The following is a 5,638-nucleotide window of genomic DNA, read 5'->3' as shown; positions in this document are numbered from 1 at the left end:
GAAGGCCACTGCCAGAATTTGGAGTCTCATGAGGGTCAGCGACCACTTTACCCACTTCTTTTGTCTTGCCACCTTTTCCAATAGTGGATGCTGCAACGCCTCTAGACCCCTTCTATTGCAATTACCTTAAAAATGCCCATCAGATCTTTTTCTTTTGATTGGGACTGACCTACAGACAGTAAAAGGAAACTAAATAACTTTGTTTTTTCAAATCAAAAACGTTTTATTAAACGATAGAATTGCAATCGCCAATAGACTAATATCTATATGTGAATAATTGCTTACAACCAAGCTCGTTATTGAATAACATTTGTTTTTTCATGTTTGTTTGCCACTACTCACACAGAGATACAGTTAAAGTAAGTACATGATGTGTCATGCACAATTTTCTCAAATTTTCAAATGCCTGTGATAGCTGTTACTTTTCACATCAATTATTTGTTAAATACATATACATTATGTATTTAACAAATAAGTACCCCATTGAACACGGTATTGTCACCAACTGGGATGATATGGAAAAGATCAGGCATCACACCTTCTACAACGAGCTCCGTGTTGCCCCAGAGGAACATCCTGTACTGCTAACTGAAGCTCCACTCAACCCCAAGGCCAACAGAGAAAAGATGACACAGATCATGTTTGAGACCTTCAACACCCCAGCCATGTATGTGGCTATCCAGGCTGTGCTGTCCCTGTATGCCTCTGGTCGTACCACTGGTATTGTGATGGATTCTGGTGATGGTGTCACCCACACTGTGCCTATCTATGAAGGTTATGCCCTGCCCCATGCCATCCTGCGTCTTGACTTGGCTGGTCGTGACCTGACAGACTACCTCATGAAGATCCTGACAGAGAGAGGCTACAGCTTCACAACTACAGCCGAAAGAGAAATTGTGCGTGACATCAAGGAGAAGCTCTGCTATGTTGCTCTGGACTTTGAGCAGGAAATGGCAACTGCTGCATCTTCATCCTCCCTGGAAAAGAGTTATGAATTGCCCGACGGTCAGGTGATAACCATTGGCAATGAGAGGTTCAGGTGCCCGGAGGCCCTCTTCCAGCCGTCCTTCCTTGGTATGGAATCTTGTGGTATTCATGAAACTACTTACAACTCTATCATGAAGTGTGATGTTGATATCCGAAAAGACTTGTATGCCAACACAGTGTTGTCTGGTGGTACCACCATGTACCCCGGTATTGCAGACAGAATGCAGAAGGAAATCACAGCTCTAGCACCAAGCACAATGAAAATTAAGATCATTGCCCCACCTGAGCGCAAGTACTCTGTCTGGATTGGTGGCTCCATCCTGGCCTCCCTGTCCACCTTCCAGCAGATGTGGATCAGCAAGCAGGAGTACGATGAATCTGGACCTTCAATTGTCCACCGTAAATGCTTCTAAATGACTGTAGCTCAATATAGCTTGACAAATGTAACTTCGCAAAAAGAACCAAGACGAGGCATGGCTTTTTACTTTGTTTTTGGCGCTTGACTCAGGATTGAAAACTGGAACAAAGGAAGATGGCAGTATTGTGGAGCAAACATTCCCATGTTCTACAATGCATGGAGGACTTGATTGTACATTGTTACAGGACGTTACTTGCCTCTGTGAAGGCTGCCCAGTTCCATGGGGCGTGTACGGGAATCATATATTGGTGATAGTATTGCTTGTATGTGAAGTTATGTTACCCAACAATATTGGTGATAGTATTGCTTGTATGTGAAGTTATGTTACCCAACAAGTCTTTCAAGCAGCAAGCCTTGAAAGTGGCAGGTAACTGCTTTGCCATCATTAAAGGACTCAGGAAGTTTTTCGACCTTCTTCCACTAGAGGCTAGGAAGACGGTAACAGTCGCTTTGGTGACGTCGCGGATAGACTATTGTAATAGTCTATATGCAGGTACTACGAAAACCACCACACATAAACTTCAAATGGTGCAGAATGCTGCAGCTAGGTTAGTCCTTAAATGGCCGAAGAAATCCTCTGCATCATCTGCACTAAATACTCTACATTGGCTCCCAATAAACAAGAGAGTCCTATTCAAAATACTGATTATCACCTTTAGAGCCACCCATGCTCTGGGACCAAAATACCTACAGCAGAGATTCGCCAGATACCATCCCTCTCGCAATCTCCGTTCATCTAGCTCTAATTTCCTGTCAGTACCTAGGTTCAGGCTCAGCACGAGAGGTGGTAAATCCCTACCAGTACTCGGAGCAAAAGCGTGGAACACCCTTCCCCCCTCCCTTCGTGCCCTAGACAAGGAAAAAGACTTCAGAAAGGGACTGAAAACCTGGATTTTCAAGCTACAGGACTCCTGTGTTAGAGCACTAGTGTAACAGTTGGGTGAGTTTCCATCCACACCCTACCTGTTTCCTTCATCTCTGAATCAGTATCTTGCGCCTTGATGCTCCCTGGAGTGACTGCTGCGCGGTACAAATGCTATTTTACATTACATTACATTACATTACATTTTGTATCTTTCGCCTTAAAACACTTGGTCCGTATCTTCAATTTTGTTCCTCTAGTCCATATGGACAATCCCCAATTTGCTGTTTGAAGGTTTACAAACTTTCTTCTGACATCAGTAAGATGTGGTGCCATTATGTGGGGAGGGAGGGCTTACCTGTACACTTAATTGAAGACATTCAAATAAAGTGCACATGTTAAAGGAGTGAAAAAAAAAATACATATACAATATTCCCAAACATATGCGTAGCATGTCACATTGTGACAGAGTTTACTTTGATGACATTTCTGGGCAGATTTATGCACATGTATTCATTTTTTTTAAATATTTATGCATGGCTGTGATGGAAGGGCACATCACTATTTCACTAGTGCTTTCAAAGTTTGTATTGTTTCTATGAATGGCATATATGTCCCATTAATGGAGTGGGCCTTATTTTTCGATAGTTTTTCTCTATAGGTGTTAGTATTTCAAAATGAGAGGGCCTACAAAGGATACAAATTAAAGCTTGTATGGTCATTCTTTAAGTGGAGTTAAACGGATTTTGGTTGGCACGATAAAAATGAATAAGGCATCCAATTTCTTGGCAAGTGCCTTGTCATAATACCTAAAAGCCATTTGAACACCATCCACAGATAAATGTGCAAAAATATAGGACACCATGGATATTTCGATTTGGGTCACTGTTATAGCAAGCTGGGCCTCCATGGCTTTAACAATGTTCTACCGTTCACTTTGATAACACAACATAAGTTGAGGGTTTTGATGTTTTGAAAACAATTTACTATATCATATGTATAATTCCTGATTTATGATACTGGGCTAAATTAATTGTCAAAATCTGCAACTAATAATTAAAAAAATTGTTTTAACAAATCCACAATAAATACATACACAGATATATGTGTAATACAAATTTAAAAGTATAAATGGAACTTACATTAGCCTGTAAATTGGCAATTGCCTAGGAAGCCATGCATTTTACATTTCTACTTGACATTGTTTGCTCTGAAAGACTTGTTATTTTATATTATAGTCACACAAGCTCACAGTTATCTTTCTTATCATTCAATATAAAATCAGTACATTTGGATTGAGAAGCAGCTGGCTGTGGTTGACTAGGGCCCCCTTCACAAGGATAACCTGTTCTTCCTTTGTGAAGCTGAGGGCTCTCCCACATGTAGCCTCTGTCATGGTGGGTCCCGGTGAATGTAAACAAACAGCAACTGGTGAGGATGTCTCCTAAATTTGAAGGTCAGGAGGTAAGTGACAAAAGGCCCTCATAAAACATGTTTGCCTATGTTACAGGAAATTATGTCAGTGGATAGTTACACAGCTTCAACATATTGCATAAATCATGTCCTGCTTTAATCAATATGGGACTCAGAATGCCCGAAAAGATAGGTACAAACAGCACTTTTTGTCCATGACAGATATATCAGTAATCTGCCACTTTATGTCTGCCAGCATAAACCTATATTTTCAGACTTAGTTTTGCCTGACAATATAGCGTGCAAGTAATCCAAATCCGATGACATTGCTGTTGGTAAAATCCCTTTCAAGATATAGTGCAAACTGTGTGCACTGTAAGGTGTGTCTGCCTCAACAGACTTACACCTAAAAAATGGTGCAGATACAGAATATCGAGTAAAAACATTGATTTGCATAAATGTCGATTCATTAATATCGTGGTTCAGAAATATCGACAGCAAGAATAACGTGGTCAAGACTATCGACATAATGTAAGTAATGTTATGTATTTTAGTATATATATTATGTGTATGTGCTGTATGTTTTTTTGTATAAGTATTTTTTGTATTTTTAATATATGTGTTACATTTTTTGTAGTTATTTTTTTTTTTTATTTGTACTTTGCGTTTTTAGTTCCATGGCAGGTTGTGGGTTTCTAGGGGAATAGGGTGGGAAGTAATTCAATTATTTACCATTTCTGGTTATTTTAAATTTCTAAATATTTGATTAATTGAGTTGTTATAGTGTTCAATATGTAAAGTAATTTATTATTAATTAATTCATGATTGGCTGTTAAATCATTTTAATTAATTAATTGATAATTAATTATGGTAATTGTGCAATTAATTTTAGGTGTGTGTTGTGGTGTTTATAGGTGTAAAGGGTGGGAAGTAATTTATTTTTAATTGATAAATTAATAATTGGATGTAAATTATTTTAATTAATTATTTGGTAATTATGATACTTGTGTAATTGATTTTAGGTGTGTGTTGTGTTCATAGGAGTAAAGGTTGGGAAGTAATTTGTATTTAATTAATTAATATATCGTTGTTATTTAATGGTAGTTATTTGATATTTGTTTTGGTTAATTGTTTATTTTTTTGTGTTTTCTTTTTTAAAGTGGTAAAGGTTGGTTATTAAATACATTTTATTTACTTTATTATTATTTGTTAATAGTAATAGTTTTTCATTTCAAAATACGTTTTGATTGTGTTTATATTTTTTATAGTTTAATTTAAGAGTGTGTTGTGGATATTAAAGTGTTAAAGTGTGTGTAATTAGTTTTTGTATACATAACATGTTTTAATTGATTGTAAATTATGTTAATTATGGAAGTAAATTTGAATAAAACTTTGGAAGTGTTTTATTATTGGTGTGGTGGTATATGGTAGGAAATAAAATAAATAGATGTATGTATTAATACATTGTTTAGTTTATAAATATTTTTGATTTTAAAAGAATTATTTATGATAAATGTATTTATTATTTTATTTTGTACATTATTTTTAGGTTTTTGTGCACGTAATTAATATTATAATATGTTTTCTTTTTAAATTTAATATATTTGATTTTTCATTTTTTAAATATTTTGTACATTTATGTTTTATGATTTTGTTAACAGTTAAAAAAAAATTCATTTTTGTTTTACGTGTTTGCATGTGAATAGTAATTTTCATTTCTCCACTATCCAACCCTTTTCCTAATGTAGCACTCACTGAAGTAGGAATAGTAATTTTCACCTTGCCGCTATCCAGCACTTTCCCTACTGTTGCTCTCACTAGAGTTGGAATAGGAATTTTTACCCATGCGCTATCCAACACTTTCCTATTGTTTCACTCACCGGAGTGGGAAAACAATTTTTTACCCTTCCACAATCCAACACTTATCCTACTGTTGCATTCAGTGGAGTGGGAATAGT

The 5,638-nt window shown here is 36.6% G+C and overlaps 1 pseudogene; it reads left to right on the top strand.

Annotated features, from left to right (window-relative positions):
• Positions 1-492: 492 nt before the first annotated feature.
• On the top strand, positions 493-1,583 carry LOC147725420 (actin, cytoplasmic 1 pseudogene; annotated as a pseudogene).
• Positions 1,584-5,638: the final 4,055 nt, after the last annotated feature.

The sequence above is a fragment of the Lissotriton vulgaris genome, chromosome 3_2 (genome assembly GCF_964263255.1).
Source record: "Lissotriton vulgaris chromosome 3_2, aLisVul1.2, whole genome shotgun sequence".
Lineage (NCBI taxonomy): Eukaryota > Metazoa > Chordata > Amphibia > Caudata > Salamandridae > Lissotriton > Lissotriton vulgaris.
Note: the sequence above shows the minus strand (reverse complement) of the source record. Positions and strands in the feature narration are given on the sequence as shown.